Genomic DNA, 11,956 nt, shown 5'->3' on the forward strand with positions numbered 1-11,956 from the left:
AAGATGAACCCCTCGGTTGGAAGGCACTCAAAATGCACAGTGGCTGCACAAATGGACTCCAGCACACCAACAATGGAGAAGATGGCAGGATGGGGCTGTATTTTGTTCTGTTGTACGTGGGGTTGCCATGAGTCGGAGCTGACTGGACCGCAACCAATAAGAGAAAGACAGTACCCTGTCCTGGTGTCGTGATGGTGCTCCCCTACTCCCTGAATCAGGTCTGGAAATTCCAGGCTGAGCGTAGGCTTTGGAGTTGCACAGCCACAGATGGTCACACGGGCCCCCCAGACGAGACTGCCTATAGGAGGTACCTGGCTATGTGCGACCCTCTTAAAAAACACAGGAGATCCAGGAGAAAGGCCCCAGATGGTGATGAGCCAAAGCCCATAGAACCCACCTGTTACCTCCTACATTCTAAGAAACAGGTTTCCCTGCCTGGGCTCTGCTGTGTGCTGTGCCCTGCTTCAGCCAGTTCTACAGGCAGACAGGCCCCCCCCCCAGGCAGGCTTTTGGTCGTGCAGGGCCAGCTCTGGGAGGCTGGTTTGTTTGCTCTTTGACTGTCCTGACTCCCCTGTTTCCCTGTGATAAGGCTGGGGGCCTCTTCAGCCTCCTGCAAAGCCCTTTGCAAAAGCTAGTTAATTCACAGTCACCACCTGGTGGACACCTTGGCTGGGGGAGCTCATACCCTCCATCCTTAAAGGTCACAAAGGCTGGAACTCTGGGGAGGCGCTGGTTTCAGTTCTCTGTCCCCTGGAGCCAAGGCTGCTGGAGCTCTGAGCAGAACGTAGACCATGCCCACCCTCACCAAGCCCAAGGTCCCATTCAGGGGCAGCTGGTACCTGACCAGGTCAGTCCTCTCCCCGGCACCAGGTGACTGCTCGCTGTGAACAGGTGGGGCAGGCAGGATGCCCACTCCGTCAGCAGCCACCATGGTCTCCTCAGCTGTACAATGAGGTGTCACCTTGGCTGTGTGCCCTCCCCATGCAGACTCTGACTGTGGGATGACTGCAGGCATAACTCTGGTGAAGGGTCACGCAGTGCCTTATCAGCAGTGAGACTGTCCTTGTGGGTGGAAACAGTTTCTGGTCCCTGTTATTAGCTGTGGACTAAATGGCTACACAGAGACCCCAGCTTCACCCCAGCACCAGCCTGACTGCCCTAGCAAGGGTTTCCACACACAGGTAGGGATCCGTGAGCCCCCTCCCATGTTTCCGGAAGCCTCACAAAACCAGACTAAGATAAACTAGAAAGAAGCTCCTGGCGGCCTACCGAAAAAAATTAGCCAGTGAAAACCTTATGAATAGCAGTGGAACACTGTCTGATATAGTGCCAGAAGATGAGCCTCTCAGGTTGGAAGGCACTCAGAAGACGACTGGGGAAGAGCTGCCTCCTCAAAGTAGAGTTGACCTTAATGACGTGGATGAAGTCAAGTTTTCGGGACATTCACTTGCTGATGTGATACAACTGAAAATGAGAACAGCTGCAAACATCCATTAATAATAACCTGGAATGTATGAAGTATGAATCTAGGAAAATTAGGAATCATCAAAAATAAAATGGAATGCATAAACATCAATATCCTAGGCATTAGTGAACTGAAATGGACTGGTGGTATTGGCCATTTTGAATCAGACAATCGTATGGTTACTATGCCAGGAATGACAACTTGAAGAGGAATAGGTTGCATTCATAATCAAAAAGAACATTTCAAGATCTATGCTGAACTACAGTGCTGTCAGTGATAGGATAACATCCATATGCCTACAGGGAAGACCAGTTAATACTACTACTATTCAAATTTGCGCCCCAACCACCAAAAGCCAAAGATGAAGAAACTGAAGATTTTTACAAACTTCTGCAGTCTGAAATTGGTCAAGCATGCAATCAGGATGCATTGATAATTACTGGTGATTGAAATTTGAAAGTTGGAAATGAAGAAGGATCGGTAGTTGGGAAATATGGCCTTGGTGATAGAAATGATGCTGGAGATCGCGTGGTAGAATTTTGCAAGACCAACAACTTCATTGCAAATACCTTTTTTCAACAACATAAATGGTGACTCTATTCTTGGACCTCTCCGGATAGAATATACAGGAATTACACTGACTACATATGTGGAAAGATATGATGGAAAAGTTCAGTATCGTCTATCAGAACAAGGCCAGTGGCCAGCTACTGAACAGACCATCAATTGCTCATATGCAAGTTCAAGTTGAAGTTAAAGAAAATTAAACCAAGTTCATGAGAGACAAAGTACAGCCTTGAGCATATCTCACCTGAATTTAGAGACCATCTCAAGAATAGATTTGACACATTGAACACTAATGACTGAAGACCAGATGAGTTGTGGAATGACATCAAGGACATCATACATGAAGAAAGCAAGAGGTCATTAAAAAGAAAGAAAAGACCAAAATGGATGTCAGAAGAGACTCTGAAAGTTGCTCTTGAAAGTAGAGTAGCCAAAGCTAAAGGAAGAAATGATGAAATAAAAGACCTGAACTGAAGATTTCAAAGGGCAGCTCGAGAAGACAAAGTATTATAATAACATATGCAAAGTCCTGGATTTACAAAACCAAAAAGGAAGAACATGCTTGGCATTTCTCAAGCTAAAAGAACAGAAGAAAAAATTCAAGCCTTGGGTTGCAATAATGACCGACACAGGAAGCACCAGAAAAAGTTGGAAGGAATACATAGAGTCAGTGTACCAAAAAGAATTGGTCAACGTTTAGTCATTTCAGGAGGTCGCATATGATCAAGAACTGATGATACCGAATGAAGAAGTCAAAGCTGCACTGAAGATGTTGGTGAAAAACAAGCCTCCAGGAACTGATGGAATACCAATTGAGATGTTCCAACTAATGGATGTAGTGCCGGAAGTGCTCACTCTTCTATGTCAAAAAATTTGGATGACAGCTATCTGGCCAACTGACTGGAAGAGATCCATATTTATGCCTATTTCAAAAAAAGGTGATCCAGCCAAATGTGAAAATTATCAAACGATATCATTAATATTACACATAAGTAAAAATTTCCTGAAGACCATTCAAAAGCTGTTGCAGCAGTACAACTATCAGAAATTCAAGCCGGATTCAGAAGAGTACATGAAACAAGGGACATCATTGCCGATGTCAGATGGGTCCTGGATGAAAGAGAATACCAGAAAGTGTTTACCTGTGTTTAACTGACTATGCAAAGGAATTGGACTGTGTGGATCATAACAAATTATGGGTAACATTGCACAGAATGGGAATTCCAGAACACTTAATTGTGTTCATGAGGAACGTGTACATAGATCAAGAAGCAGTCGTTTGGACCGAAGAAACCCTGAGAGGGTGGCTCCCGAACACCCTTTTAGCTCAATAATAAAGTCACTCCCAAGATTCACCCTTCAGCCAAAGATTAAACAGGCCCATAGAACGAAATGAGACTAAAGGGGCACACCAGCTCAGGGACAAGGACTAGAAGGCAGAAGGGGACAGGAAAGCTGGTAACAGGGAACCCAAGGTAAAGAAGGGAGAGTATTGTAGGGCTGTTAACCAGTGTCATAAAACAATATGTGTACTAACTGTTTAATGAGAAGCTAGTTCTGCATTGTTAGTAATGTTTTGTACACTGTTTATGCCGTGTATTAGGGCTCCTAGCATTGTCTCTTTTTTTTCCTTCCATGATCTTTATTGTTTTAAATTTTATATATAGGTCTTTGATCCATTTAGAGTTCATTTTTGAGCATGGTGTGAGGTATGGGTCTTGTTTCATTTTTTTTCAGATGGATATCCAGTTATGCCAGTGCCATTTGTTAAAGAGACTGTCTTCTCCCAATTTAACAGACTTTGGGCCTGTGTCAAATATCAGCTGCTCACAGAAGGATAGATTTAGGTCTGGATTCTTAATTCTGTTCCATTAATCTATGTATCTGTTGTTGTACCATTTTTACCAGGCTATTTTGACTACCATGGCAGTATAATAGGTTCTAAAATCAGGTAGTGTGAGGCCTGCCATTTTGTTCTTCTTTGGTCATGCTTTACTTATCTGGGCCCTCTTTCCATATGAAGCTGGTGATTTGTTTCTCCATCTCATTATAAAATGCCATTGGAATTTGGATCAGGATTGCATTGTATCTATAGATCGCTTTGGGTAGAACAGACCTTTTCACAATGTTGAGTCTTCCTATCCATGAGCAAGGTACGTTTTTCCGCTTATGTAGGTCTCCTTTGGTTTCATTCAATAGCGTCTTATAGTATTCTTTGCATAGGTCTTTTACGTCTCTGGTTAGATTTATTCCGAAGTATTTTATCTTGGGGACTATTGTAAGTTGTATTGATTTAGTGATTTGCTCTTTGAAGTTCTCTTTGTTGGTGTAGAGGAGTCCAACTGATTTTTGTATGTTTATCTTGTACCCTGAAATTTTGCTGAAATCTTCTATTAGTTCCAGTAGTCTTCCTGTGGATTCTTTGGGTTTTTCTGTGTATAAGATCATATCATCTGTGAACAGGGATACTTTTACTTCTTCCTTACCAACTGGGATTCCCTTTATTTCTTTCTGTAGCCTAATTGCTCTGGCTAGGACCTCCAGCACAATGTTGAATAAGAGTGATGATAAAGGGCATCCTTCTCTGGTTTCTGTTCTCAAGGGGAATGCTTTCAGACTCTCTCCATTTAGGATGATGTTGGCTGTTGGCTTTGCATAAACACCCTTTATTATGTGGAGGAATTTCCCTTCTATTCCTATTTTTCTGAGAGTTTTTTTCATGAATGGGTGTTGGACCTTGGCTGCTTTCAGATGGATGATCACATGGTGTCTGTGTTCCCCCATGTGTGTCTCTGTGTCTGTTCTGCTGTTTTTATAACTCAGAAGGGATTAGGTTTAGGACTTACCCTACTCCGGTATGACCTCATTAATATAACAAAAGAAAAACCCCATTTCCAAACAGGGTCACATTCACAGGTACGGGCTTATGATTTCTGCATTAACTTTTTGGGGGACACAGTTCAATCCATAATGGGTTCATGGAGGAAGGATGATAGAAGGGGTCCAGTGTGGAGAAAAAGAGGGACTTCCAGTTCTGGAGAAGCACAGCCCCTGCACCCCACCCCAGCCTCATGCTGCTAGGGGTGGAGTGTGGAGGGATCCCGGGAAACCGTGCCTTCTTGACAGGCCAGGAGGGCACAGGGTCTGGAGTCGGATCCCAGGCAAACATCTACCGTATATGTTGATTTGGAATGTGGGTTTCATGAGCCTAGCTCCCAGGAGAGCAGAGAACATCTATCTGGTCAAGTACTGTTATGGGGTGAATTGTGTCCCCACAAAAGATGCTAAAATCCTAATCTCCAATACCTGCAAAGGTGAGACCTTGTTTGGAAATGTTAGTTGCCCTCCAGTCATTTCCGACTCATAGTGACCGCAGGTGTGCAGGGTAGAATTGCTCCATCGGGTTTTCAAGGCTGTGAACTATCTGAAGTAGATCGCTAGGCATTTCTTCTCAGGTACCTGTGTGTGGGTTCGAACTGCCAGTCTTTCAGCTAGTACTTGAGTGCTTAACTGTTTGCGCCACCCAGGGACTGACTCCTTTTTTGGAAATAGGGTCTTTGAACATGGCATCAGTTAGGCTAACATGAGGTCCAGCTAGAGTAGGGTGGGTCCTAATCCCATTGGAGTGGTGTCCTTATAACAGAGAAGAGAGACAGAAGGAAGGCGCCGTGTGAAGACACAGGCAGAGATTAGGGCTGATGCACCTACAAGCCAACGATTGCCAGGAACCACTAGAAGCTGGAAGAGGCAAGTAAGGATCATCTCCTAGAGGCTTTGTGGGGAGCATGGCCCTGCCGACACCTTGATTTCAGACTTCCGGGCTCTAGAACTGTGGGAGAAAACATTTCTATTGTCTTTAGCCCACCAGTTTGTGGCCCTTTGTTACGGCAGCCTCAGGAAACGAATGTCTGTTGAGGATAGGGCAGGAAGCAAGGCCGCCCCCGCTTCCCGATGTCAAAGCAGCTTTTGCCAGGCACTCACCCTGGGAGCCATGCTTGTTCTTCCCACTGGCTTTTGGGCGACTGAGGTAGGAGGCTGGACTTTAGCCCCATTTACAGATGAAACAACTGAGGCCCAGACCCACCACCTACCATGAGGAAGTGAGAACCCCCACCAGGCCAAGGAGCAGGTTAGCCTCAGCTCATCGGCCACAGGCTGGTGGACCCAGGACATGAGGGCCAGTCCCGCAGCTCAGAGAGGACTCAACACCTTCGGTGACTCCGTGGTGGGGGTGGAAGTGTGCCTGGTGTGTGTATGTGAGGCGGAGACCATGGCAGCTAAGGAAACCACTGGCCCTTCCCAGCCAAGGCAGCAGCCTCCGGCATCAATAAGGTGTGTGGAATCCTCTCCCCTCAACCCTGGGGACCAGGGAGTCAGGGATCCCAGAAAGTCCTGGAAGGTCCCAGAAAGTTCCAGAGCCACCAGCACACCCGGGCCAGCGGCAGCTTTCATGGAATGAGCCCCTGAACCCACACACCAGTGACCTCCCCTGAGCCCCCCACCAAGGTTAGCCATACCCTAGAGTTTGACAGGGTGATTTCAAGGCCCAGAAATGAAGACACTTGCCCCCATCCACACATTCAAGTGGCAGAGAGATAGGCCTTAGTGTCCCTTATTTAACTTGGGACCAAAAATTGTCCCTGCCTCCGAGGTGGTTGTGTCATTGAGTTGCGGTGCCTGGCCCATCACTGCCCCACATGTGGACACTGTGACTGTTCCAGCTCAGGTCTTCTCTGGCTTCAAAGCCCAGACCTTTTCTTTATTGTTGTTAACTAACTACCCTATGCTCTGGAGTTCCCATGTGGCACAAATGGTTAAGCCCGCAGCTACGAACTTAAAGTTTGGAGGTTCAAGTCCACCCAGAGGCACCTTGGAAGAAAGATGTGGCAATCTACTTAAAAAAAATCAGCCATTGAAAACTCTATGGAGCACATGTGGGTCGCTGTGAGTCAGCTACTTTTATCCTGTGCTCCAAGTCACAAATCCTCTTTGAGTCATAGCGTTTTTTTCAGTGGTGAAATGGGTAGGGTCATATCTCCATCTCAGATGTGAGAAACAGATAAAAGAAACAAGATCCCATGTGAAGGGGCTTCACTCAGTGTCCCCTCCCTCCCTCCCTTCCTGTTTCCTTCCTTTCCTCTCTTTCCTCCCTCCCTCCCTCTCTTCTTTCCTTCCTTCCCTCCCTCCATCCTTTCTTCCTTCCTTGCTTCCTTCTTTCCCTCCCCCCTCCTCCCTTTTCTCCCTCCGTCTTTCCTCCCTTTCTCCTTCCTTCCCTTCCTCCTTCACTCCCTCCGAGAGAAGTAGGGTTTGTGAAATACAGGGATGAGAGAGACTCCAAGGAGAACGTGCAGAGGGCTGAGATACTGGAAGCGTCTGGTGAAAGCATCTGAAACTGGCCGGGGAGGCGCAGGCCAGGAGCTCCCAGGGTCTGTCTCCCGGCCCAGAAGATGGCAGGATGGAGGCCCCTGAACGGCTTTCCCAGACTTGTGGGCTCTGGGAGAAAGGCCAGGCCTGTGCTGACGTGGCCCGACATGGTCTGGCCTCCAGATGCTGGGACTGGAGCCAGGATGGTGGGATTCCCTGTGCCTGGACCGCGACCAGTGAGGCCCACGAGAACTGGAGGGGAAGGGCAGGCTTGAGGCTTGAGGCCCGGGTCTCTGGCACCAGCAGCACTGTCGTGTGCAATGCACAGCCCAACACCCGCTCACCAGATACCTGGCTGATAGACCTGGCCACTCAAAGCACAGGACAGCTGCCTCCAGTTTTGCCAGCACTGTCCCCGAGAGGGCCAAGGGGCCAGCTAGACACAGAGCAGCCAGACTGACAACATCAGCACTTGCACTTATCCACAACACCACTAAAGCTGGGACATCAGCAGGGACTGGCCCCGATCCTGGCACTCCAGAGTGGTCTCTCATTTGGAGACCCTAGCTCTTATTTGAGGCATGCTACTGAGAAGGCCAATCACAGATGAAAAATCACACCCTGAGGGAGGTAACCACAGAAGCGACCACCAGAAAGGAGCTTGGCACCTTGATAAAAAGAAGTCACAGAGATACCTGCCCCCAGTGTGGGGAATACCCCAGGGCTCCTTGTCTCTGCGTGTCCCCCAGCCCAGCCCAGCAGCCAGATTTTGTGAAGCTGAGCTTTGTACGGAGAGGCCTGAGATCTGGGTAAGTTCAGGCTTTGCTGTGTGAGCTTCCTGCGGCCGCCCTGACAAAAGACAGGTGGCCTAAAACAACAGAAAATTATTCTCTCACAGCTCTGGGGGGTCAGAAGTCCAAATTCAGAGTGTCAACAGGTCTCTGCTCCCTCCACAGTTCCTGGGGGAGGATCCTTCCTTGTCTCTTCCAGCTTCCAGTGGCCCTAGGCGTTCCTTGGCTTGTGGCCTGATAGCCTCTAATCTACTTTCTATCTCTATGAATTTGCTTCTTCTAGAGATTTCCTATAAGTGAAGTCAAGCAATATTTGTTCTGTTGTGTCTGGTTGCTTTCTCTCAGCGTCGTGTTGTCAAGGTTCATTCACGTTGTAGCATGTTCTCAGAACTCTGTTTCTCTTTATGGCTGAGTGGTGTTCTGTTGTACGGATGGACTGCATTGTGCTTATCCATTCCTCTGTTGGTGGGCACTTGGGTTGTGTCCACCTTTTGGCTATTGTGAATAGTGCTGCAGTGAACACTGGTGTACACACATCTGTTGCTTCCCTGCTTTCAGGTCTTTTGGGTACACACCTAGGAGTGGAATTGCTGAGTCATATAGTAATTCTGTGTTTAACTTTTTGGGGAACCGCCAAACAGTTTTTCCCGTTTCCCTGTTTTACAGATGGAAAAAACTGAGGCTCTGAGAGGGGAACACGCTCACTCCAGGTCACAGCCCTGATTCACCAGAAACATGTAATCACTACCCTTTCTTATTAAAGAAGAGAGTGAGCGCCAGGAGCATGCACCCTGGAGTCTGTGCACCAGGGTCTGGGCCAGATGTTGCTCTCACAGCCCATGCAGGAGGCAGCATGACCCCATTTTACAGATGAGGACACAGAGGCAAAGTGGCTCACCCAGGGCCCCACTGCCAGCAAGTGGCAGCAGCTTCGCCCTCCTCAGCAGGTACCACATGAGCCGTGAAGCTAGGCCATGGTGTACTTTCTGTCACTGCACAAGACAGAGGACCACCACACCTATTTTATAGAGGAGAAAGCAAGGGCTCAGAGAATGGGGTACAGAGACAAGCTTGAAACCCACAGACCCACAGAGTGATGCTTTTTTAAAAGATTCATGTATCAGTTCTCTACTGCTGCTCAATAAACTACCCCAAAAGTTAGTGGTTTAAAACCACAACCATTTTACTTGTTCAGGGTGCTGGGGTCAGCAGTGTGGGCTGGGCTCAGTGGGATGGTTCTTCAGCTCCTCTTGTCTAGAGTCTCTTCTACATCTGTAGTCGGCCGGCAGCTCAGCTGGTGGTGGGTGCTGACTGCTGGCTGGGCTACGTAGCTCCAGCGGGATAGCTTGGGCTCCTTCACGAGAGCACACGCCCCCAGTGCAGTCTCTTCAAGCCTCTGCTGTGTCATGTTAGTTCAGGGTCCATCAGCGAGCCCCTAAGACAATGTGGGGGGGTTCTGTACAAGGATGGAGATGGGGTGGGGGATGGTTCACTGGGGGCCCTGACTATAACCATCCTGGCTCAGTGGACATCCAGAATGGTGAAGGATTCCTTAAATTCTGATGTGTTAGAGGAATGCTCCTTGGTCAGCCAGTAAATTCTCTTTCTCTGTGGTGGGTGGAAAGTCCCTGGGTGGTGCAAATGGTTTACAGTGGACTACTAACTAAAAAGTTGATGGTTTGAACCCATCGCACTGCACTGTGGAAGAAAGTCCTGGCGATCTGCTTCCATAGAGACTACAGCCTTTAAAAACTCTATGGAGCACAGTTCTATCCTGTAACATATGGGGTTGCCATGAGTTCAAATTGACTGGGTGCAGTAGATTTAGGATGTTTTCTTTTGGTGGTTGGTGGAGGGGAGGGGCTGAATGGCACAGCAGGGAGAGGATGGTCATGGGGGAAGGGGTACTATTATCTCTTCCCGGCAGCCTCAGGAGCCCGACTTCAGAAGTGGAAGGGAGGAGGGTATGTTGCCGTGCTCTGAGCTCTGGAATCAGCATTGGTGACAAGGGCCAAGCAGCTGCTGGGAGGCTGGCTTGCCAGCCCCACTTCCCCTGCACTTGGTCAAAGAAGAAGTCTTTTCTCGGCTTTCAGAAGCAGCCAGCAGTGCCTGGGGGAGGGACGCCAGAGCTGCTATGGGGATGGAGACAGGCTGGGGACGGCCTCCCCTTCCCTCCCTCCCGAGCCCTGCCCCTTGCTCAGCAGCCCAGGCCCCACCCAGGCCCCTGTGCCCTTGTGACACTGTTCCCCTTCTAAAAGGGAACTCTCCACACCCTGGTCTCCCCAGCAGCAAGGGGCAGACAGTCACGCTTCCTTCCCTGGGTCGGGGCCAGGACATGTTGGGGAAGGGATGTTCCTCTCTGGCCGTGACCTGCCCTGTGTTGGCCCCAAGCCCCCAGTGCAGGTGGGTGGGGGCGTCACTCACCCCTCAGCCTGGTGGCCACTGCCTCCCCAACATAGGGGTCCTGTGGCTTCCTCTGGCTGGGTTACTGCTCAGAGTTACTGCTAAGGGAGTCAGGGCAGTCCAGAGACCCCCCATTAGGCCTGGGAAACCTCTAGAGGCTTCTCCTCCACCCTTCACTGGGCTCCCTGGCTGCATGCAGGTTCCTAGGCAGGGTGCCCTAGAGGGTGAGCACCCCCAGCCTTCTCCAGAATACCAGCAGCCTTGGTATTCTTCCCCGCTCAGCCTGGGGAAGAGCTCTGGGCTGGCAGAGCAGCTTCTCCTCCTGGCCCACCGCCCAAGAAGACCAGGGAAGGTTTGGGAAGCCTCTAGGGTGGGCATTCTCACTCATCTCCTGAAGCAGGAGGTGTGAGAACCAGATGGGGCCCTTCCTATGTTATGGGAAGGCCTTCGGGACCCAGCTGCTCAACGATGCAGGGGCCAGTTTGCCCCACCCAGGTCAGGACCCTGCTCCAGGTGCCACCCTCTGCTGACTGAACCCTACCAAGACCTGCGACCTCATCTTGTTTAACCCCTACCTGGCTCTGGGGGTAGATATGGGCTCCACCCAGGGCTCAAGGTCACACAGGGAATGTGGGGTAGGGCCAGGTAGGAATCCAGAGCCGGACTCTTTGCCTGGAGTGCCCAAGAATGGATCTGACTAGGCTCTTCCCTGCTAACCCTTGCCTGGTTCCCGGGGCCTCAGGATCAACTTCTAAGTCCCAGAGGACAGACAGATCTCGGCTTCTCATCTCCCATCCAGGGTGCAGGGACTTTTGGAAGCCAGGCTGTGGTGACAGTGTGATAAATTGCTTACAGATGAGGAAACTGAGGCCCAAGTCTGGGGCCAGGGTGGCCAGGACCTGATGCCCAGATTCTCCTGCCTATAGGCTGGGGGCCCTCTCCTCCCCAGATCCCCTGCCAGCTCAGCAGCATGGGTGGTGGGGGATGATGGGGGTGTAGAGGCCCTCCAGGCCCACCTCAGAGTTTGCTCAGGGCTGTGGACCAGCCCTGTGGGGTGCAGACCTTGCACCCCATTCCTCTGCCCACTCTGAGGGCCCCTGTGAGCCCAGAGGGGGGCAGTGGCTGGAAAGAAGCTCCCCTCTGAGGCAGCCTCTGTTGGACAGGCCTCTTATCCTCGTCTCTCCCTCTGAAGGACATCCCACTTCCCTCCTTATTTCAGGGGCAGGCTCTCCTGGGCCTCGAGTGGCCCTGGGGATGGGTAGGCAGTCCCAGGGTCCCCCAGCCATGGGCTGTCCACAGCCCAGCTGCCGGGATCCTTCTCCCTGTTAAAATGCAAATCCGACTGCACGTTCTCCCGTTTTTCTGC

Source organism: Loxodonta africana, chromosome 12 (genome assembly GCF_030014295.1).
Source record: "Loxodonta africana isolate mLoxAfr1 chromosome 12, mLoxAfr1.hap2, whole genome shotgun sequence".
Lineage (NCBI taxonomy): Eukaryota > Metazoa > Chordata > Mammalia > Proboscidea > Elephantidae > Loxodonta > Loxodonta africana.